Source organism: Xylocopa sonorina, chromosome 6 (assembly GCF_050948175.1).
Source record: "Xylocopa sonorina isolate GNS202 chromosome 6, iyXylSono1_principal, whole genome shotgun sequence".
Classification (NCBI taxonomy): Eukaryota; Metazoa; Arthropoda; class Insecta; order Hymenoptera; family Apidae; genus Xylocopa; species Xylocopa sonorina.
Window position 1 is genome coordinate 11,098,134 of NC_135198.1, and position 24,494 is coordinate 11,122,627.

At 52.5% G+C, this 24,494-nt stretch overlaps 1 protein-coding gene across 2 annotated transcripts in view; it reads right to left on the reverse strand.

The window, feature by feature from the left end:
* Positions 1-24,494, reverse strand: part of Sulf1 (Extracellular sulfatase Sulf1) — a 67,137-nt gene that overhangs the window by 37,469 nt on the left and 5,174 nt on the right. Inside the window, exon 1 of one of the 2 annotated variants that reach the window (XM_076896117.1) lies at positions 18,746-18,867. The exons of the other annotated variant lie outside the window; for it this stretch is intronic. The gene's annotated coding sequence lies outside the window, so the exon portion shown is untranslated. Of the gene's footprint in view, positions 1-18,745; positions 18,868-24,494 lie in introns of those variants that run through there. 2 annotated transcript variants of the gene reach the window in all.

Consider the following 24,494-nt stretch of genomic DNA (forward strand, 5'->3'; position numbering starts at 1 on the left):
CGACGAGATCGAGATCGTATCGCCTGGGCACCGCGCGCGCTCGCCGCGGAAGCGCGAAGGACGAGCACGATGTTTGAATGAAAGCTGTACAGTTCTCGCGTTGGGGCGAGATAAAAACCGTCGGCTTTCTCCAGGCTAAACATCGTGGCGGAATAAATCAGACGGATCCTTGCTTTTTTTTTCTTTAGGCGAGCGAAAGGGGAAGCGTGGATCCTTTTACTACTTCAGCGACGAGCAACCTTTTCCTTGCTATTGCCACTACTACTCGTCTCTGTTTTGTTGCTCGTACAGTATCGATAGGTTCGTTCTGATGTCACGTATGACGACGCATACGAATTCAAGGGATGAGTGGAGTTAAAATATAACTTTTCCACCCTCGATAATTGTTTAGCTTCCTCGAGAGGACGTCGATGAGCCGCAGGTTGCCCATCACTGGTCCGCTTTATCGTCAGCTGTAATTTCCGGGAGTGCTCGTTCCTTCTCCATTCAAACGTCCACCGTGCAGATTATCCAGCGGATAGACCTCAGAAATGTTTTCTACAATGCTCGAACCTCCTGTTACATGGCTCGACGTGTTAATAAACAACATTAGCCAGACGCGCGAAGGAGGACTTTCTAAAGAAGTCGTATCTCGACCGTCGCTCGCTTCAATTACCTCGCGTTCGAGGCAACATTCGCGATCGTAATCAGCGACGGAGAGAGCGGGTGCAGGATGGTAGTAGGGGGGTGAAAGTGGTAGGCGAGAACTGAAAAGGTCGCGGTTCGATGCAGTGGATAACGCACAATTAGCGACGCGTAATTAACAGGGGCGAAAAGGGCGGCGGTCGGCGCGCGGCTGTTTACTGGCGCGCGTGCACGTCCCGGAGCGCGCGAAGGGGTTGAAGCCCGGCCCGGCGGGGTGAAACAGCGAGAGACAAAGTTGACAGACGGCCGTGGGAAGGCAGACGAGTCGAAGGGCGCGTGGAGAGAACGATCCGCGGCAAGACGAGGACCATGCCAGCTGGGGAGAATTGCTAGACTGCTTGGCGACTGTTTTATCAACCCACGCGGTATACCAGTTCCTGCGTTTTAACTTCTAACGCGAGAATATCGCGGCCGTTTCGTATCCTCTGACGTTTCCTGCCATCGCCCCGGCGAACGCTCGCATTTCTCTTTCGTCCACCAGTGTTCGCTTAACGAACCCGCACGATTTCTAACGAGAAAGATTTCGTGACGATGATATCATTCTTTACGAGGGGTGCGACTTGTGTGACAGGGTCGAGGAAGAAGTATTCGAGAGATGTCTCGAGGGGTGGATAAACTTAGAAAATAGCTCAGTAAAATCGAAGGTATATACCTGCGGTTAATTCTAGTATTTACGCAGACCTGTTAATGAGGATTTGTCTGGTCTGGTACGTAAAACACGAACAGGGTGACTTCATTTATCACGCAACACGTGCAATTACACTTCCCACCGTTATCGGTACTTCTGTTTCAAAGGCCGTAATTCGAGGGATGTAAGTCGCGCGTGGCGTATAATAAACGCCGTAAATTTCGCGGATTTTTGTTGCTCGATCGGAACTGACGCATCGACTCGTTTATCCCGGATCGAGTCCGGCCTTTTTTCTTACTCGCGCTCGATTAATATGCCCGAGACATCGCGATGATAACGCGTAACACGTGGCTGCCGCGAGATATTAATTCTTACGAGCTGGACCCGTTCTCCTCCTACTGCTCCGATCGCCTCGAGTCCGTTCCAGTAATTAACACGACGCGGAACAGACGTTTTTATTAATATTTCACCGGGAGTCAATCCGCCCCGTTTAATTGCTACACCTGCGCGCCGTGTATCGCAAAAATCCCCAGCCTCTGTCGCCTTTACGGGGCGCGGTGAACGCCACGGGCGAGTTGCCGATGGAGAAGAAAAAAAAAGGGTTGCAACCCCTCTGCGCGACTCTGCGTTGGCCTCGCGGAAGCGACGCGGAATAATTTAATAATTCGATCATTAATTGGGAATAGTTGCTCGTTTCTGGAGGAACGCGTGGGCTCGAGATAATCGAAGAACCGGCTGTGAACCCGTTGCGCGCGATTCAACCTGAACACGTACGAATTCTGTTGCCTCCGCGGGTGAAACGTCCACGGGCCTCCGCTTCTATTCAACGTTATTAATGATGCAGCGAAACGTCGCATACATCAAGGAAAATGCCAGGACCTCAGCCATCGACGTTTACGAGGGACAGCCGCATGCGAGCCGTATTTATTTTCGTCCCGCGTTTCATTCCGCGAAGCGACAGGAGGAAAAGGCTCTGGCAAAGCCCTCGGTTGCGCAACCGGAGCCTCGATTCGCTTCTTTCGACGGGTCGTGAAGAAAAAGCTCGCCGCGCACCAAACGGATGCAATCGACGCCGTTGAGCAATCCGAGCGAGCCCTGCGTGCCTGTTGCAACCGCCGCATCCTTGAACCAACCCGCAAGGTGGATTAATAGCTCGATCGAGTATTCTCTTCGAGAGAGCCCGGGCCAGGCCAGGCGGGACCAGTCGAGGCCAATCGATGGCGTCGCTGTTGGCGTTGATGAAGAACGAGGCGATGCGAAAGAATGGGAAACGGAACGTCGAGCAGCGAAATGGCGTGTACACCTTCGGTGAATTCGACGCGTCTCTACCGACGCTGCGACGTCTTCGAAGGTGCACTTTAGCTAATGCAGCGGTCTGCGGTTGCAATTTCTCAGGGGGTAACGCGAAGACACGTAGAGCCAGGAATATGGAGAGCCATCTGCACGGAACGAGGACGTTTAGCCTCGTGTTCGTGCCGCGAGAGAGAAACGGAACGAATATCAGCGCGAATGGGGCTCGGCTAAGTAGCGGTGGAGCGGAAAAATTCCTCGGGACCGGTCGTTTCCTTTTTTACGTTGACAGTTATTGCATCGAAGTGCGTCGCTTTGGTATGATTAGTTATACCAGCCCCGTTCCTTCGCGGAGGCCCGAGAAAGGAATTGAGACACTTGAAAATTGTACACGTTACGGTCAAGATCCTACCTGGATACCACCGTAGTAAATTAACATTGATTTCATGAGTCGAGAATTTATCGCCATCGTTCTCCTGTCGGATATTAAATAATTCACGACGAAAATCTACGAAATTGATAAGTGGCAAACATTTCCCCGCGGGTAATGGTTTTAAATGATTTACTCGTGAGCTAGGAAGTTGCCGGAGCGCGCGCGCTGGTTCTTTTTCGGTTCTCCTTTTTGGAAAAAAAAAGAGAAAACGGCGAAAAAAATGCGTGTAATAACAGGTTGCACGATCGATCGTAATGTTTAGCCGGTTTTCAGCTACCTGGTCAGCCAATTAAATTCATTAAGCTGAAATTACGGGCTCGCGGTACGGAACGAAGGCGATTTTACGTCGCATACGGTGAATTTTTTCGTCAACTGTCCTGTTAATCGCGATCAATGTTCCGACACGTACGGTTTTTATGGTCCATCGTAAAATTACCAACGATTCCGTTTATCATATCTCGTTACCTTGTATTCCAACATTCGCTGAGAGTAATAAATAAGACATTTGCTCAGCCATATTTAATCCCACGTTGACGTGTAATTATCATTTAATTATCGCACGGAAATCGAACCGAACGTTGAAATCCCTCTTTTTCTTTTTCGTTCCCGTTGTATCCGTGGTGGCTTGAATTGCGTTACGCGATGCCACGACACTTCCGAGTATGTATTGCGCAAACGGCTAAAAATATCTTACGCATAATCGGGCCGTCGAAAGTCCATTTGATTGAGAATCTGGCCCAAACTTCTCTCTGTCTACCCGCGTCCAAGGCAATCGATTAACGCGTACCGTTCCGAATGAATAATTGCCCGCTTTAATAAAGTCAAAACTCATCAATATTAATAGGCCGCGGTGGTCTTTTCTCTCTTTTCGACGAATCCTGGTGCCTGAATTTTAATAATCGTTCCGTCTCGATGGCCGTCGAGGAAGCCCCTTTTGATCAACCGGCAGGAACGTTTCAGAAGTAAAAGGGTATGCTGATTTCTCTTTTTACCCTCTCTCTCGCTCTCAATTTTTCAACGAAATCCACATGTATCCGTTCCACGAAATTTCCGCGGATCAAGCCACGCGTGGTAAGCGTTCGCCAAAAAGTGGAAGGACGTTTAAAAAAGAACGACGGGGACGGAGAAGAAAGAGCGCATACGCCTAACAGGTGCTCGCATTCCCAGACCGTCCCGTGGGGGTTTGGCGTCGCCTCGAAAGGCTCAGACGCTGGAAACGATAGGTCGCGAATAAGTACACGTCGAAAGCCGTACTTCCAGGGAGAACTCAGGGAAGAAAACCTATACGCACGCGGCACCGTTCGATCTCGGCTCGGAACTTGGACGCGTCTCTTCACCACCCCCCTACACCTCGAGTAGAGCTTCGTCGACGAGTAAAAACTGTCCGAGGCTTTCTCCACGAGCACGAAGAAAAAGGAGAGACAGCGAGCCGATGCTCGAGGATCGCCCTATCGCTTCCTCTGAATCGTCTAGCGATAGGCTCCGACTAATGCGCGGCTCTAAATCTTTCCGCCGTGAAATTACTTCGCGGTGGTTCGTCATTATCCCTTGAGGAACGTCGCGCACGGCGAAACAGCTCGTGCACGTAGACGACTCGCCTCCCTGGCAACGTTAATCGATGCCCGTACTTGTTAAACGGTAATAACGTCCGAGACGCGCGGTCGACGGACAGCGTTCGTTGCAATATTAACCCTTTGCACTCGAGCGGCGCCGATACGGCGCCCGGCCGTTTCGAGGTGGCAACTCGAGCGGCGCCGATACGGCGCCCGGCCGATTCGAAGTGAAAACTCGAGCCACGCTGCTGCGGCGCCCGAGTGTTTTTTAAACTTTAAATCGGACTACGGTGCTACGACGCTATGGTCTTTTGTAACTGGATTTCCTTATTTACAATATGCGATAAGATGGTTTTCTCGGAAGTACTTTCGTGGACTAGGCTCTGCTTACATTGTAGCCTAATCTTAGCTCAATTTAGTTAGTCTCAGCGTAGCATTCGTTTGAAACAGTCTTGGCAATAAATATAGTATCTAAAAAGTATTTGAACCCTAAAAATATGGAGGATGATCAGATCAACTCGAGTTCGGACGAATTCGATTTTGCCGCTTGGGATGGTGAACTTACATCGACTTCCGGCGGATTACGCCGCGAAGCGAAAGAATCCAGTGGTGAAGATAGTGATACAGTAAGAGGTGTAAGACGACGGAATTCATATATTTTGTATAAACTAGAAAAAAACAAAAAAGGGGAAAAGCCACTGAGCCATCTACGATTTTTGAAAACACTTGCCGAACAACTAAGAGGGTCGTATCGCCAGCAACGAGAGCAAGCGTCTACGTCGCATTTCGATGAAATCTGATTAAACGGGAAGCTCCACGTAATACTAAAAGAGCCAAAAAGGGACTGTAAGGTTTTTTCTGACCGCAACACGCCTGGAGGTAGGCGGGAAACTCCGTATTACTGTGATACGTGTCCTGACAAACCTAGGATGCATCTTGGATATTGTTTCACAAAATATCACACCAAAACTAATTACAGAGTGTAATATTCATTAAAATTTTGTAATACTTACTAAAATTTCATGTTTTCGACATATAAATGAATAGACTAGTGAAATTTTATTATTTATATACGTTTGTTTGCTTATAAATGTTTTTCAATTACTTGTAATGTGTTCGCCCAGTTTGGCCGAAATCGCCTCGAGTTGCTGGTTCGCGCGAGCGAAAAAGGCCTCGAGTGCAAAGGGTTAAACGACAGTGTAATCACTGGTAATTATTCGTCGACCGCCTCGTAGCGTCGTTGCGGACGGTACGTTATCGATGAAATCGCGCGTACGCGTGATTAATTGGAGATCGAGCCGATGCGGAATGGATCTACCAAGCTCGCGAGATTAGAGTTGCGTAACCAGAGCCTGGGCAAGTTCTTCGTCTACTATTTACGATACCTCCGAGCTTGGTGGTCTACAATCTGAGCTTGGAAAAGAGGATCCTAAGCTTACGATGGGAATAAGTCCGGCTTAGGATCTCCTAAACGCGACAGTGACTGGCTCTAAGAAGATCCGTTCGATCAGTCAAGAATTATCTGCCCTGAACAGGAACATGACTCCGAGAAAATCCTTTGCTACGAAGAAAGAAGAACGCATCTGTTATATTGCTCGATACGAAGTGGAACGTTTACGTGCGACGATTGACCAGTCCAAAAGGGTGGCTCACTAGCGAACATTTCAACGTCCCTTCGCAACCATCCTCTTTTGTCTCGTAATCTTTCCTCCTCCCAATCCGGGAATCACGCGGTCGCGAGCCGGTTCTAACCGTGACCCGAATCGCGTTAATCGCGGCTCGTGGTTGGGCTTGAACTTCTTTTCGACGCTCGATGGTTTCGTCAGAACTGGCCAGCGGGAACGTGCCAGCCGATCCGTATCCGCGTTAACGAAGACCACTCCAGTTTTGCCACCTGTACCTCCGATTCCGTTATCCGTGCGCCTGATCGCTCGACGATCGCGTCGTTCGAGTTCAACGCGATTCCTTTTTAATCATTATATTCGCATCAAGTGTCATTAAGACGCAGTCAGATCCAACGCGACTCTCTCCGCTTAATGACACCCGGTCGCGACGTGGCTCCGATCGAGGAACGAGCCTGTCGGCGGGTTAACGCGATATTCTGTCGCCTGTTTTCTCGCGTAAGGACGCGGCCCTAAGTCTCTTAAACAGGCGGACTAAGCCACTTACGGGTGCTACGAACCGGTCAGCCGTGAAGATAGAACGACCGTCTCTCCTTTGCTCGAGTTCGGCGGGCCCTGCATTCCGCTGGCTCGTCTGTTATCTCAGGGATACCTGCGGCGCGGTTTGTAGGCGGTGGACGCTCGCTGGAGGGTGCATTTACGGAAGCCAGCGAAAGAGACGATCGTCCGAAGCAAAGCGTGCCATCGGCCAGGGCGACCGGTCCACTAAGACCCGCTCTCACCTGCGATTGCCAGGGAGAAACGTCTGACACAGCGAATGGAAGAGAGGGGACGAGACATAGAGAATGGCGATAAATGTGTGCCTTAATGGTATTCATCGCGAACACGTTTGAGCACCTGGATGAATGGGATCTTCAGAAGCCATCGCTAATGCCTCGCGACGCGGTGGAGAATCGCTCGTGACACGGGACACGCGGTTCGCTGATGAACCAAGAAACGACGATCGATGCACCGACCTCGTTAATGATACCCCTTTCTCTGGTAGCGGCGGTCTCCCGCGTCGTCGAGGATTAAGGGCGGAATGCGGTGACATTCCGTGGGAGTTACCGTTCGCTCGTAATCGGTCGAAGAAATCGAGGATGCAAGAACGAGGGTACGAGTCTGAGTGCAGTGCTGGAATCGAAGACTGATACGAATTACGGTGGACGGTAAAAATGTTGGTTCGCAGAAGCGGAGTGCGTGGACAGGGTTTCCTGGTAAATTCAGCTATTCGCGGCGCGTCAATTCGGTCTATCGCGTTTCCTGGCGGCGCGCGGCCGCCAGAATGGAGCGATAAACCATGGAACAGCAGTTGAACTCATCAATCATCGCGGACGTCCGCGGCGAAGCGTAGATCGAGCGCGGAAGACACCTAACCGTGTTCCGCGCACTTTATCATCCGGTGGCGACGAATCGATAACAGGCCCGGTAGGAAACAACAACGCCGTGTTCGACGCGTTAGCGTTTTCAATTAGCCGACCGCGGAAGCTGCGTGTCAATTAAGACCGGTTTCGCGGCGAGCTGGCTGCAACACGTGAAACTGTACCCGTCGGAATCGATTACGCGAAATAATTCACTAACTCCCGTCAGGTACGTTACGAACCCTGCGCCGATGGCGCACCGGTATTCATTTGTCTCGCCGCGCGGTTAAGTTAACGGCTGGACGAGTTGGACGCTAGTTTCTCTCGATGATAATGGATCACGGGTTACGTGGGACGGGACTTGGCCGTACGATTATGCTGGACGTCTCGTGGATTCGACGAGTTAACCAATCGTCGCGTTAAGTATATAATAAGAACAGGTATCTCGGATCAGACGTTTCAACCGAGGCGAACAGCTTACGTTTGACTTAAATCTGACAAACGTCGAAAGGCAACTGGAATACGCGTACATATAATACGGTTTTCTAGTTTCCATAAGGTAATGGCCGAGTAATTTGTATCAACATTCCAGTTTCCAATCGTAGCTGGAATCGTTGAAAAATCGACGAGATATAGAAGTCGGACAGGCATCGAATCCAGAAGCTGCGAGGCGATCCGAGGGGTTTCATAATCTGAAACGCCGCCTAAGTCGATATTTCTGTCTGGCCGTGCAGTTAGAATTGCGAAAGGAGCACGTTACATCCGATCTCATTAGCCGATTCGAAAATGAACGAAGAAGCCAGAGACCGCAACCGGGAACCTGATTCCCTGTTCGAACGATTCGAACGGGTACCTATGTGGATGTAAATACGAACGGCCACACCGCGTCTTCTCCTACCTAGGCACCCTCCAAGTTATCCTAATCGAAAAGCTTTTACCTTTGAAGCGACGTCCAGACCGCTTTCGCCGTGGTACCAGAGGAGCGGGTGTGCCGGTGATACGCGCGAATTGGAAACGTTTCACAGTGCAACGACCCTGCGGCTATCTGCGACCGTGCATTACAAGCAATTCGTTGCTTCTCGCCTGTTAGGAGTAATATTATTGCGATCCGCGCCAACTCGAATGGTATGACGAACGAGACGCGTTGATTAAATTAAGTAACGCGTTCGGTCGCACCACTCGAGTTTGTCGCACGCTATTGCGAACGAGATGTTCCGCCGTTCGATGCGAGAAGATCGTAGGAGACCTTCCTCCTCCGAGAGATAGAGAAAGAGAAAGAGAGAGAGAGAGAGAGAGAGAGACGGGAGCAGAACGAAAGCGATTGCTACTCCGTGCAGCGTTTCGATGCCTGGTAACGAGATTGGATAAAAAGCATGGAATCGGAGGACAAGTCGAGAAGAGGGTGTCGAGTGGTCGACAGGTGCCATAGATTAACATCTGACCGGCGCCAACGCACTTCGTCCGGCATTCTCAGAGTCGATATACGCGCCACTTGGAGGAACGCTCGCTCGACTCCCATCGCCGCGCTGGGAATTGACCGACGCGGTGGAAGATTAATTCCTGCGGCGCCGGGCATTTGGTACCGCGTACCGAAAGAAGAACGCTTCCGAGATCGTAGAGAATGAGGCGTCGCGAGACGTGCCACAATGCGACGACCCACGTGGCGCCAACTTTTTCGCCCAGCCATTTGGTACTTGTTAGGTAGACGATGATGAAGGAATGCTGGCTTGGATTCAGAGATTCCTTATGCAACGTTCTCTGTCTACCACGGACGAGCGTTCAAGAGAGAGTCGAGGAGGGACATAAATATCGAGATCGCCCGAGTCGTGCGGATCGTGGGAATAGCGTCCGACGGTACTCGAGGAACGGGGATGCAATGACAGGCCGGATAACGCAGCGGAATGCACCCGGGCTCCTTCGCTCGCGGTGCGCCGCGATTTCTTGCGAATTCCGTGGATCCAGACGTCGAGTAACGTTCGCGTCTGGGTGCTCTCGTGGGAACGCCGCTGTCCCGCAACGAGAGAGAATTCAATTATCCGCCCTCCCTAATACTCTCTCGGGAGCAGGAAAGCCACTGCGGATAATAGCGGGATTGGCGAGCAACCAGCTACTACAGAAACAAACAGCGATTACGTGTCGTGGAACGAATACTTGGGATGGAACGATGTCAAGGCGATCGAAAGAGACGCGATGGAAATCGTCGAACTTCTGTTGAGCCGCGCGATTCGAGGGTGCGAAGAAAAGAGGTGCGACCTATGGAAATCCAATTAAGATTCCTTGGCGCCACCTAGCACAACCGAGCGGGAGAGGCATTAGTCAGGGAAACGCGTATCGTTTAACATTTGTCTAATAACCGCGTGCCAGCGTCTCGCGCCCGTTTCCAATGCATAAATAAGCACCGCGATGTTTACGACATCGCTCGTTCGGACCTCGAGTATCGACTCCACGGTGCGTGATAATGCACCCGTCCGCTCAAACGCACGCAGCCTCTCTCACCAGAAACAGCGAGAGAGTCGAACGGAGAGAATCGTATCGCGATCGTTCTCGTTGCCTCGGTTATTTCCGATCGATCTTAGACAGACGTCGTCCATTGCACCGTCCACGGATCGCGATAACGGCATCAGCCAGAGGAGTTCACCCCAATTAGGAATAGGCTCGGTTATTAGTCCGCGACGCGACGCCGCGACGCCTGCCACGGGCAAATAATTGCCCTTTATCTCTCAACGGTTTACTCTAGCGACAGCGGTCGTTCGTAAATCATTTCAGCGTCGAACGAGTTGCCGGGGCAATTAGAGATAATACGGACCACTGTGCGTATCCTTTTGACTGGCTCGAGAGTGGGTGCGACTTAATATGTGGGAAATGCTAAATTGCTTCCTCTGTGCACGCACGGGACACGCGAGCCCCGCTCGAATGTTTCGCCTCGGAGACGCGCAAACGTCGGTATGCGGCGAGTCGCACGAGGAGTTTCAATTTGTCGACGGCCGCGAGCTTACAGGCCTTCCTTCGACGGCGTCGAACCGAAATGTCGGATGCCCGCGGTGAGTTGTGCAGTATGGGCACCGTGTCCGCGTCGCGACGAATCCATACCTCGAAGGCATCGCGTGTTATCGCGTGTCACAGTCGAAACCCGCGGCTGACGTTGATTTACAGCCACTCCGGCCGTCAGTCGGTCTTTCGCGATTTCTCGCGGACACCGCAAGGAAACGGCGCCGCGAACCGTTAACAGTAGGAAAGCGGACGGCTCGCCAGTGATTTCTCTAATAACAGCCAAAGGTTCGCCTGCCGCCGTCCGCGGATGATTAACTTGTTCCTATCGTTCCGCCGTGTGAAACGTTTCATCGCGATCGCATCTCCGTACGCAATTTCCGAGCCTCCATCCCGATGGTTCGCTGTTTTCATAGCTCTCTATTTTTCTCTTATCGTATGCAAATCAGCGTACCGTCGTACAGTCCCTAGTAATTCGCCCTAACGTTCATTGAAGGGTTTACGCTCTATCGTGTACGATACGATGCGAGCAAAGCAATCCATGGCGAACGAAGAGTGCAAGAGCAGTGGTGTTGAATGCAGACGGATTAATCTTAAGCTGAATTCGCTCGAGACATCGCTCGCGATCCAACCCCTTCATTCTCTAAACGATCGAATTACTAATAGTCGATTCCCTCTGGTTTCGATCGATCGATCCAACGGGGCGCGTAACAAATTCAGATGCTACGCACTTTTAAAACCTCCACGAGAGGATCTATCTGACCGACTCGCGAGTCTCCGCGACGTCTCGCTTTCTGCCAGCTCGTGGAGCGGAATAAGCCAATTAGAACTATCGCGGGAGGACAATAAAACGCGGTGCGAAAGAGTAATAGCCGCCGATAAGCGGGCAAGGAGAGTTAAGTGCGATTTAATGTAGTTGGCACGGGCCCCGGGGACAGCTCGCCACCGTGGCATTGTTCCGCGCGGATTTGCCTTACGCGGATTATCGCGCCCTTCATCTACCGCCCACGCTTGCCCTCCTCCGCGCGGAAACCCTCCGCGCCGGTTCCTACGGTCCCGTTTCGCCGTCGACTAATTGCGCGGAGCCCGTTCTCTCCCGGTTGTTTTCCGTCGAGAAACGCGGACTCGCGAAACGTTCGAGCAGATATAGTCGTTCGCGCGTACCACGGCGAGGCAGGCGGGCGTAAATCAAACGGAGCCTTTTACGGCCCATAACGGAGAGGCGCGCGAATAACGCAGCGCCGCGAAACCTTTTGCCCAGCGGAATTCATTTTTACGGACTCCGTTACGACCCGCCCCGGCCGATATTGATTTCGTTCGCCGCTGAATCGGTGGGCGAAGCCATCGAATTAAATGCCGGAGCTACTAAAACCGAAACGGATCGGTTCATAATTTTTCGTACACCTACGTTTACGATTCCTCCGCTCGCGTCAGCCAGGACGAGGCTTTAAACGCGGCGAAAACCATCGAACTCGCTACCGAACGCGAGCTATACGGGAACCTTGGACTACCCCTCGAGCCACTTTCCGCGATATTTAATTACTGCCGCGACCTCGTCCCATTTTGACCAGCCCTGCGTCCATCAATCGTTTAACCCGCACCGTGCGAAATACACGATGCGAGATCGTTGTAACAAGCTGTTCGAGGAATCGCAATTAGCCGAAGACGCGTACCTACCGGCGATTGTATTTAAATGCCCTATCGGTTTGGCGCGTGACCTTTGCGAACAATGGTCGCAACGCGACCGGGCTACGCAAACGCATTCAGTTATCGGGTATTGTCGGTAGATACGTATTACGAGATCACGTGACGGCGACAGGCTCGTTTTTCTGTCACCCAGCAGTCTCGTTTGTCCGATCAACGACTACGCTCGAAGGAGAGCCACCGTGCCTCTGGACCCGCCCTGACACGATCGTTGCGGGTGTTTCCTTCTTCCTCTCGCCCCTCGCCGCACCTACTTCGCTCTCGCCGTTTCTTTCCTTTTTTCCCCCTTGCAACTCGCCTATCAGTGACTACACATTCGCTCAGAGGTGTTACCAGGTTATGACACCACCCGTCGTTATTTATCGGCGCGAGGGAAATCGAAAACATTCGCGTCGGATTTAGCAAGCCAAGCGATCGAACCGTTCGACGTCACGTGCTTTCATTCACGTTTTCCACGAACCAATTTAAATTCAAAGGCCCCGTGCAGGCGAGAGTGCGATCGTACGTATCGCAAAAATCCATTTAATTAGCCAGACACGCGAGGCCCCGGAATCGGGGACCGTGGCAAGAGAAACTCGGCCGTGAGTGCTCCTCCTTCTCCTCGGTCCCCGTATTTGCATGAAGATAAAGTTCGATCGGTGGAGACAAATAAATCGTGGGATCGTTCGCGTGGGTGGCTGCGTTAGCTGACGAGCCATTAAGAAACAAGACGGCGCGCGGTATACGAAGTGAAATTACAGCGAATGAAACGGCCGGCAATTAGTCGCATACATTATGCACCGGGCCCAGCGGGGTACTCCCTGCCCGCTGGGCAACGCCGATGATCGATCGACCAGATGAAAACGATTTCGTCGCTCTTTACCGGTATCCCGCGCCCCCCTCTTCCTTGTCCTTTGTACACGCGGTGCCCCGACGGGATTAACTTTTCGAGAAACCATTTTTCCGGCTCGCTGCCGCGGTGAAAAGCCGCTAGACTTTTATCGGACGAGATCAGGATCGCCAGCGACGACGCGAGCTGCGACGTACGCCGCGGGTCCCACGATCATCTGAGAGATCGCCTCGCCTCGTCTCATCTAGAAATGGCTTCCCTTTGAAGTCGCTTTGCGAAAGGACTCGCGACTTTCTGGACTTCCTCTCGCGTTACGAGATGCATCAATCCCATCGCGAGACTGGGGACCACGATCTCTCCACCGAGCTGTTAACCGGTTGTTAATCAGACTGTCTTCTTGCTTCGAAGCACCCTGCTCGAAGAAACGCTTCGGCTGCTAATGCAAAATCGATGCAGAATCGCTACCGCGCTTACATGAAACTGCAGTGTCCCCGGGTATCGTTTCACCGGCGTTTCACAAGGTGTAGTCTCAGTCTATTTATCGAGAAAGCAGCCACTAATCGGTTTAATGACATTCGCTAGTTGCTTTCAGTTTTCAAGGCTCGTTCCAGAATTCGCTACGAGTGCTGGTACAAAATCGGAGCGCGCTAATGGGATTTTCTTTTCTTCTACACCTCGTTTCGCCCATCGACAACGAACTTCGCTGCTTTTTTTTCCTTTTTTTTCGAACCTCGCCACGAACGCTAATGGAGTTTTCATTAAAGCCGGATATCGAGTACAACGGACGCGAACAAGATCATAAATTCACATTCGCTCCGATGCGCTCGCGTGATCGAGCACGACCAGCTGTTGCCCGAACCGCGCGTATAATTTTAGTGGATCGAACACCAAAAATAGCGCGACCAGGGCTACATAATTCTTTACCAGACTGTTTAGCCCGACTCCCTTTTAATCAGGTGTTGATACATGTCTCTAAACCGCTGATTTATCGCCGCTGCACTCCGCTTCTGACGCTAGCTGCCTAAACCTCGACCAATTAACATTCTTTTACCGACTACAATGCCGTATCGAGTAGAAAAGTGAGCGACGTTTACCCGCCTTTGCTACTTGCAAAGAGAACTAATAGATTTCTTCCAACTTGCCACCTCCGCGCGATTATGCAATAAATATTGTACTTTTTTCAGTGGAAGGAAATACAACGTAACGCGTAAAGAAAAAAATACCCAAGGTTTTCTTCCAACGATTGAAACTCTCCCCTTCTCTTCGAGGGAAAAAAAATACTTGAAATTATCCCCCTGCGCGATTGTCGACGACGGTTCCGTCCGTTCCACACACTTTTTTTCCCTCGCTTCCTTCAAACGCAGCCCCGTCTCTCGTCACTCGGCGGATTTTCGCCTCGTCGTTGACGTTCGTCAGCCGCGCTGTCACGTCGCCGATAAAACAACCCCGTACCCACCCTCTTGTCCACTCGAAGGAATATTTTTCGTCGAGATCGACGAGCGTCCGTCGTTTGTCCGCGACGAAACGAAGAATTAATCGATCGGTTCCCTCTCGACGCGGGATATCCGTCCGACTGTTTGCTCGCGACGATTTACGAGCCCCTTACGACCACCTTGACGTCCCGGCCCATCGATTTGTCGCGGCCCCTCGACTACCCCCTCGACAACGTATTCGTACGCGCGAGACGCGGGATTAAACCTCGCGGAGAAAAAAGCCGCGCCTCGTGCACGGAGAACGCTGAATCAGAGAACGCTACGTAGAGGAAAGCGAGGGGGTGAAGAGAGGAGGGTAGGAAAAAGAAGGACGCGTTGATCGGCGCTGGCAACCGACTTGGAACGTAGCCGTGAGTCAGGTAAACTGATGTGGACTGATGGAAACTGGTGTAAGCGACGGCGAGGCCAGGCGAGAGGTCACGCAACGCGTCTTCGAGCACGTCCAAGTAGCCGGGTTGACGTGAGAATGGCGTGTAATTTTCAAATGAGCCATTGAGAATATACGCTTAGCCACTTGACTCGACGCCGCCGTGCGATCTTTGCACCGTGGACGCTGCTTTTTTCGCCCCGCGCCGGCCGCGTGATTGATTTCCGCTCTTGCCTCGCTCCTTCTTTTTTCATACGTCGCGAGAGCAAGAAAAACGGTCCGCGCGCAATCTCTAATGGACGTCGAATGAATTATCCCGCGAGGCAATTCGACGCCGTATCAACGCGCGTTTATACCAAAGAGATGTAAATGAATTCAAACGAGAAAACGTGAATCGAAACTGCGCCGATGCCAACTTCGACCACTGGTAACTGCATCCCTCTGCATCCCTACGCGACTCCACGGAAATTCCGAAATTGCCTCCGTCCACGAACGAAAAGTTCCGAAGCGGAATCACCGGCGTGCTCGTCCAGAAAGAAAGGGACCATCGACCGTGGGTACAGGGCCAGGCTTTATCGCTTTGAATCGCGACAGATATCGTCCCCCAGGAACGACCGAATCGCTCCCTTTTCACGGCCCTCCGACCCGCGTTTCATTTCCCTTCGTCGTCCAGCCCGTGGATCGAGAGCCGATAACCGGCGATTGATAAATGGACAATCGGTGCTCCCGACCAGGGGACTGGTCGCGTTTACGACCCGGCGTCATAAACAGCTGACCACGTTTCGGCAACATATGGCCGTACAATATTTCCACCGACTTTACCGAACGCTGGACATCATCGTCCTCCCTCCAACGATTTTCCTGGCGAACCCCTCGGCTAGGAGCACAATACGACGAGACAGCGAGGGGGAATTAGCCAGGAAGACGTTCGCTCGTAGGAAAACTTGGCCTGAAAGGCAAACTTTTACGACCGGGCCTACGAACTCCTTTTTCTTGCCCGTAAATTATGTTAATTCCCGGTGAACGGGCCGTGTGTAATTCCGATGTTTATCGAGGGTAGTCCGAATATCGCGTGCATGTTTATTTCGTGAAAGAAGCGACTACGTTCTAAATGATAAGTTGGTTTTACGAGGGACTCCTTTGTTCGAGCGTGGGGATTTAGTTTTGGTGTTGTAAAGGGGGTTGCGTGTGGTTTGATGGTTTGATAGAGCGGAGGAATTCGGGTCTGACCCTTCGCACAGTGGCCACGCTGGTTTCACTGTTGACCAGAGCCATTATAAATACCCTACTAATGAAGTCCGAGCGGAACACAGGGCTAGTTTAATCTTCTCGTACGAACGCCTGTCTGGAGTTCATCGAGGAACGTTGCCCTGGCGAACGCGATACCATCGGGGGTGCCAGGAAAGGGGAAGTACCGAAAATCTGGCCGCAACTCGCAGCGCCAAATTCGATCGAGGGGACACGTTTTTTCTACCGCGAAAAACGATACTTCTCCGTGTCAGCTCGTTGAACCGGTCGTGCTTAGGCGGACATATTGCGTTTCGCTGTAAAATTATACACGCCAGCCAGTTTCCTGTTACGTATTCCACGTTTTCGGACTCGCCCGCCCGGCGTGAAACAACGGAAACCCTATTTACGCGCGACGCTATCTTTAAACTGAAATCACCACCAAGCGGGATGACTCGTTTTTTCTCCTCGTTCTCGTCAGAGGTTACACAATTACCTCATTGATCGTGGTACCATCTTTATCGGCTGGCCGCTTTCGCCCCCGACAATGGATCTTAATTGCGTCCGTTTACAAAGCAGACCGTTCTCCGATTAATCAACGGTTACTACTCGACTTATCGCGCCCGTACACTTCTCTTATCGTCGCTATTTATTCGTTCTATCTTGGCGCAGATACGCGCGTACGCGCCCCGCGTTAACACGCGGTGGCGCGCGTCGCGGAGAGAACCGCGCGAAATTACGTTATCGTCGCCGCTTCTCTCTCTCTATCTCCTAGTCGGTTTACAGTGTTCCGTCGTTATACATTTGTAACACGGCCGTGCATCCGTGGCCGCGGCTAGTTTACAAGCTGACCGCACCGCGATACGACAGTTTCCAGATTCACCCGAGGAAAGTCACCGGATATTTACACCGGTGTGTCGATGCGAACGCGGTCTGCGCGCTATTTTAAGCAGGAGAATCGACGCTAACATCCGCGTCCGCGAATGCACATTAAGTGCACTCGTAGCGCACGATGAACGGCTTTCCCAGACTCGCGCGCGTGTTCGTAGTGCTCGAAGGATGTATCGCGGCTCTCTCTACACTTCCCTCTGTTAATCGCGAGCAGATAAACTGCCGTTTGTTTTCCAGCAACTAGCACGGTTTTTATCAGCGTCAGATAGCTGCTCTTAAGTAAAGTTCGTCGACGCGTGACTCAAGGCTGTTCAAGGTTCTCCTTTCGAGTTAATAAGCGATAAGAGGCTGTTTGCACGTTTACACGAAAGCGTACGAGGGGCATCGGCGCCGAGGCCTGCAAACGAAATCAGAAACGGTCGCGCACTCGGGACCGGTAGCTCCGATCGTGGCTCTCGACTGGCTACGCTTCGACGAGCTTCCACGGCTCGCGTTGATTAACTCGTTCCGATGCGGGTCGATCTCAATTACAGATCGGTCTTGCAGCGACCCGCTACGCGTTTGATCCCATGAATAATGAATTTACGAGATCCGTGATTCGTTCGCGATAAGCGGATCGGAGGATTCATAAAGGCGACCGCGATCGAACTCGAACCTCCTCCGAACATGCTGTACAATTACAAGCTTACAAGCTTCACGTGCTCCGAAACGTGATACTCGTCGTTTGGGAAAGTAGTTTTCACCAATTTGTACCTCTTTTTCCCCGACAGACCGCTTCGTCATCTTGTCTGCCCTATCTACTATTTATCTGGGGTTGGAACGTTCCGCTCTATCCGTACAATCGCCTAGTTCCGTCGTTTTCAAGCCAGATGTTTCGTCGTGCTCGATGCTGGGAATTTATGAGTTCCGTGGGACGCGCGATAAAAGGACACGAGCAGATACGCGTCCATCTCGACCGAAATCGAGCGAGGAACGGTCAATTTGTCGAGCGATGAGGACGATAACGCTGAGGTCCCAGGAGGAAGAGAGTCGCGGCGTTCACCCGGGTCGAGCCGCAAGTTAATGACCGTACGGCTTAGGCATCGGTGAAACGTTTATAGCGCCGCGACCATTAGCCTTAACACTTTTAAGCTTCACGGTCGCGATGTAGTTCTGCGGCGGAGGCACGAGAATTGGACGATTGCCCGGCGACAGTGTTTCCCGTATCGCTCCTCCTCGGCACACGGCGGTGTTAACATTCAGCTCGGACTTAAATGAGTTACGCGTATATTTATCCCCGCGCTAATGCGCTTCCGCGAAAAAAACCATCGACAGAGCGCACCGCATCGATCGTTAAGACGGTTTTTATACGCGACCGATCGCTCGCATACCTCGGCGTTCGTCTCCTTCGCTGGCCGTGTCGCGGTTTGGCGAATCCAGCCGCGTCGACGCCTGTTCACCTACGGGAACACGATACGTTTTCATGTCGCTGGGAAAAACGTCCGTCCGCGTAATCGTGGCCTGCCCCTCCAACGATTCGTAGGCGAACCGAATCGGTTGCGCGATTGAATTTGTCGCGCGCGATTCGAGTGGAAGCGGATCGGTCGAACCGATGAGAAGCGGGGCTGGCTGTTCGTCTATGCGTGTGCATACTTACGGAACGATTTCGATCGGGGCCGAGCTCTCTTGTGTGGCACGCGTTCCGTGCTAGGCAACCGAGCGGACGCGACACACCTGGCCGATACGGTGCACGCGATTCTACCGCTCGAATTATGCGACTCTCACTGGTAACCCTTTTTTTTTAACGCCGATCAATCGATCGTACCTGCGCGACGGGAACGAGGATTCCGAATGATGCACCTCGACAGATAAGACAACGTCGCGCCGGGACGATTATCGCGCGGTATCAACGATCGAGGCGTCGCGAAGCGGATGCAATTAATACGTAGCGAGGATTACTTTAATGGCCCCCGATAAGCGGCGACGGTAGCGGTCTAACGAGTCCGCGGAAAACGGATCTCATTTACGTAACGATGCGTTTACTCGGTCTACCGCTTGTAATGAGTTTACGAGGGAGGTTCCGTTTCATCCCTCGTCGCTGTCCCGCGATCACAGACTGGCGCCACTACGCTCTATTTCTGCCGGCTACCGGACTTTCATAGCCAACTCTTGAGGTTGCAGTAAACAGTGCGACCAACCTGACGATCGCGCGCGATTGACCTCTATTCCAGATGAAGAGTATCCACCAATTTTTCGAAATCTCCCGCGCTCCGAGAATAGACGACGGGCTTCGAACGCGATCGCGTCCTCCTCCCCTTACGTTTCAATTTAGTAACGAGCTACGAGCGATAACGCGGAGCCTGCACTCGAAAGAGCACTCAAACCCGTAACAGTCTCTCCTACTCTCCGTCACTCCCATTCCTTCCCTCGATCTTAATTACCACGGCCTCTGGTGATCGTCACCAGACGTCTAGGGGCGGTGTTTCTTCGGCCGTTTCTTTATCTCCTCCACCCCGGGAACGAGCGAGCGGGTATCAGGGGAAGATTGCGCCTCGGTCGAAGGAGAGAGGCCCCCGTCCGGAAAGACGTATCATTAAAGATATTATCGCGACACGAGCGTAAAGCGATCTCGATCTAGGTTGGGGTAAACGGTACAAAAGCTCGTGACTCAGACTTTTGTGTGTCCAACTGTATCGGCGTCCGGCCCCGCGAGGGCCGGCCCTTGCACGAAGAAATATGCGACCACGAACAGATGCAGCTATCCGCGTTGGGGCGCTGCTTCGGACCCATTACGCTCGATTAACTTATAAATCTCCACGGATACGTGGCCCTGCCCACGCGCCGCGCCACCGACTGCTTTTCTATTTAATCTCGACGGCGATTCGTCTCAATTCCACCAAGCTGACGAGGGAAATTAGAAAAAGGAGCTGGGACGCGTGGGAGGAGGCGAGAGAGTTTCTTCCGTCGAAAGTAGCCAGTTCCTTTACCTTGTTACGCGTACAGTCTGTCGGGCTGGCCGCGTCTCGCCGGATCGTTTAGCGGGAAACTCTGCCCACACTCGGACAGCAGCCGCCGTTTGCCGCGGCGATCATCGCTGGCTTCGAATAGGAGATCCTGGTTTCGTGGCCACGGCAAAGGGGACGTTGGTAAAACAGGTTCGCGCGTGAGATCGTTTGTCTTTCCCCCGGAGCCTGTTTCACGCTATCCACATTGTCGACTAACCGCCTATTAATTAAGTCTGAATAGACAATACGTCAGTGGAATGCCTCTTATCGGTATCACGGATACTTGAGTCATGTCTCATTAAACACACGGACAGCCAATAGCAATAAGAATACCGAGCCCCATCCATATTTATGGCCGTGGTATCCGTAACAGCCACTGCACGTGGCAGTGCCATAAAAGTGGGAGTGATTCATAGACAGAGGGAGCGGCCTTGCTACGAAATCTTCTAGTCTGCCTATAGACGAGAGTTATTAACCGAGCGTTGTATTAACCTCGGACCACCTAGCCGTCGGACCTGGTCCACCGACGTGGCCTCGTCCCAGAGAAAGTATTCAATTTCCCGTTGAAACCGCGCGCCTACTTTGACGAGCGAGCTTAAACCGTGAAATTACGATCACGGGGGTGGCTGCCAGGGGTGAACAACGGTCAGAGAAAAATGAATTACAAGGCCGGTTACGAATTAGTCACGGCTCGAGTCGAGACACGAATCGTTTGCCGGTCCTATTATTATTCCGCGCTGGACGGACACCTCGTATCCATTACTGTCCGCGTGTAATGTCCGTGACAAATAAACAAGTGTCAACACGGGACAGCCGGAGATCCCTGAAAGGCTGAAAGAAAAGCGGTTCTACACGGAAAAGGATTCATTACGAGCAACGCCCGCAGACAATGGACCATAACTCTTGGCTCCGCCGGTGAAAACACGTTGACGGTCCCTACACTCGCCAAGCGCAAACTACGCCATTCCGCTTCGTTATTGCTGTTTTAAAGTTCCCAGCGCGATAAACGATTCGTCTGATCTACAATTTAATTAGAGGGCAGCTACGGCGTCGCCCCTTAAAGGAATGCCTCTCTCGCCTCGAAGTTTCTCTTGGCCCAGCGATCGTACCTCGATCCGATTTTCCATTTCTACGCTTTACGACCACGATCGGTATGCTACCTGAACAAGGGCGACCGTGTCAGACGCCGGATAGACGCGTCGTACGACAAGCCTCAAAGGAAATCTGCCTTTTGTTCGCGGCCAGGTCTCCGTCGAATTCCACGAGCAATGTTCCACGTGGAATTTCGTTTACCTGGAAAACCCTGCCGCCTCGGTCGATTTCGACCGATCCGTCGACCTCGAATACCCCGACAGCACCGGTAATAAACCAAAAACGGCGGAATCTCCGACCCGTTTCTTCGATGCGATCGTCGTCCGCGAACAGACGCGACAAGAAACCGCGCGCAAGCTCCAAGTGGTGGAAGAAACGAACGCGCTTCCCGATGGGCGGCCGAGCAATTGGCCGTGGGGTGACTCGAGGAGCAGGTGCGAAAACGAACCGAATGGACGCGGTGGAGAAGGAGCAGCGACGTACAATGGCCACGGGGGAAAAATGAAATCCGTCTCAGGGGAGGCTGAATTCGTTGCTGGGTCCTGCTCCACTCTGCTCCGCCCTTACGCGAGACGCGGGACCAGGAGAGACCAGATAACGAAACATCGTCGTGGTGTACGGTGTGGAAAAACGGAGCAGATGCGCGATAGCTCGCAGACCCGTTAAATGCGGGCAGGGTGTTGGCGTTCCCAGACGAAAAGCAGCGACAGCCCCCCTCGGAAGCCCGATGAAAGCCATTTGGACGGGCGAGATGGTCGCGGTGCCACTTGAAGGTAGCTCCGTGTCGGGTACGAAAGGGCAGAGGGTGCGGTCGCTGGTCCCGGGTGCCAAAATGAAGCAACCTCGAGTGCTCGAGCCCCGACTGCAGGTACTTAGCGATCTTACCAACGAAACGAGCGCGAGGTGCGAGACCTAACGACCGCCTTCGCCGCTCGTTCCTCCGTTTCCGCTCGAATCGGCGAGCAACTGGATTTTTCGAACTGAAAAGAGCCTCTTTTCGGTTCGCACGCGGGTCAACGATCGACGATGGTTCGTTGCCACGTGGTCCTGAGCGAAATTACGCCAGCAATTACTCGAGGGGAGCACAGATCCAGGACGACGCGGCTGGGAGACCCAGGACCTTGGTCAGCGACTACGCGATGCTCGAGGACGCGCGGTAATTCGTGAGAGGAATGCGCGCACGGAACGGCCGGCGACCAGGAAGATGAATCGCGGGTACGCGGCGGGAATACGTTACGCGGATGGATCCGTAGGCTCGCGTGATTAATCGGTACGAACTGGCGACACGCGTTCCTGCCGATTTGATAACCGTGAATTATTGAACGCGCCCGGTGATCGATGGGTCCGTGGCCGCTGGATCGGCGCTGGACATTCTAATTGCCGGTCGTTTAGAATCCGCCTCGCTCGCAATTCCCAACCGCGGATGAAGCCTCTTGATATCTTGTTTTACGATTCCACCTGGCGAGGTAATTCACCCTCCCATCAAGACCGCCTCCTCTCTCTTGGCTGCTCGGGAACGAGCCCCTAAATATTACTGCCGGTCGACGAACGGCGCGATGAGCGATCCTGTCCCGCGAAATAGGAGACGCTGGTAACCGTGCTGCGAAGGCTGGTAATTCGGTTTCGCGCGAAACGCCACGGTAACGAGCGACAGAAAGAAAACGCGAGCAAAAGGTCGGGATATCGGGGTGACGGCGACCACAATGGGTCACCATGGGCGGTCCACGGGTGAGTTACGAGCATGGGAACCGTCAAATGGAATCTAACACCTACCGTGCCGTAATACGGTTTTAACCGGGGCCCGGCAGCCCGCAAATCTGCATAAAATATCGAATTTCGAATTGAAGCGCGGCGAACGGATTAAGAGGAACCGTGGTGGTGGCCACCCTCTGGCTCTTAAGGTTTATAATCCGCGTCCGCGGTTAATTCGTGGACGTAGCCGGCCGCGCGTCGCAGTTCCTCACCGGTGTAAAAATAAGCTCGCCGTTTCCCAGAAAATTGCCGCGCTGGACGAAATTGTATATTTGATTAACGCTGAAAGCTACCACGTCCCGCAGTGTCACGGTTACGGATCTCCCGCTTCATCGCGTGCGCTTCTGGTACGAAACAGGCTTCTAGCCGGTCTAAAGAGCGCCGATTGTAATTTCCACGAAAGGAATTATGAGAATCTCGTCGTTGATCTTTGTCGAGTTTATTTCCCCTCGGTTGTCGAGGAGTCTTCCTCTTCTCGTAAAGTCACAGCGAAAATAAATAATACCCTAGATCGCAAAACGAACTCACGAACCAGCCGCCATATCGAAGTGGCCTCCAATCCGGCTTTTCAATCGGCTGGGACGATAAAGACGTCCACCGTCGGCGTGGTTCGTTACGACAATATAACGATCCCGAGGCGATACGATGCAATCAGCCCGGAGGACCCTCCTCGGCCCGCTAAAGCGCAGTGGCTGAAGAAGATGAGCAAACACGAGGTCTGACGATCGGTTTGCCCGACGACTTGGCCAAAGATCAAGATACCTGCTCTCGCCTATAAATAGATCCATCGGTTCAATAATGACCCGGGGAGCAGTCGTTTTGTCGATATCGATCGCGCAATATCGCGCCGCTCAAAATATCTGGCCGTGTAATAGAATCGATAAGAACGCGGTGGTACCGCGAAATAACGCCAGCGTTTCACCATTCAACGAGACTTAACCGCGATCGTTTCTCGCGACGAAAGATCGCCAGCCTCTCGTCGATTGGCCTTGAGCATAGAAATGATCGTTGGCTCTTATTCCGAAGAAACGCGAGGAATCGAACGAGCCGCGTCCATGTCTCAGGCGCGACAAAATGGACGGCAAGCAGCGATATAACGCGACGTACGCGAGTTCTCGTCTCGACTTAAGATCCTGAAAGACCACGACGTACCGACTGGAGTGGAAATATGCCGATTGCTCGACAGGGAATCGTCGAACGATGTTTTCGAACGATATTCCACATTCCACGGCTCGCGGACTCATCGACGACCGCGATTGACGAGTTGCCAAAAAGAAAATGGCGAAACGTTGTTCTCCCTCTGCGTTGTTGCGCTCGGATCCACGATCCGTCCACGACGTGGCAAGCTTTCTTCCTTCGAGGGGGGCAAAACGTGGACTGCAACGTATGAAAACTCGGTACTCGAGAGAGTGCGTGCTTTAGCGTGGCTGAGTGCGTTTGCACGTACTTAGAAGTGCCTATTTTTACGGCCACTTAGCGTCTCGTGAGGGTGAAATTTAGAGTAGCTTAAGAGGGTCTGTTTCGCGTGACAAAACCTTCCCTCCGCGGAGGGACAAA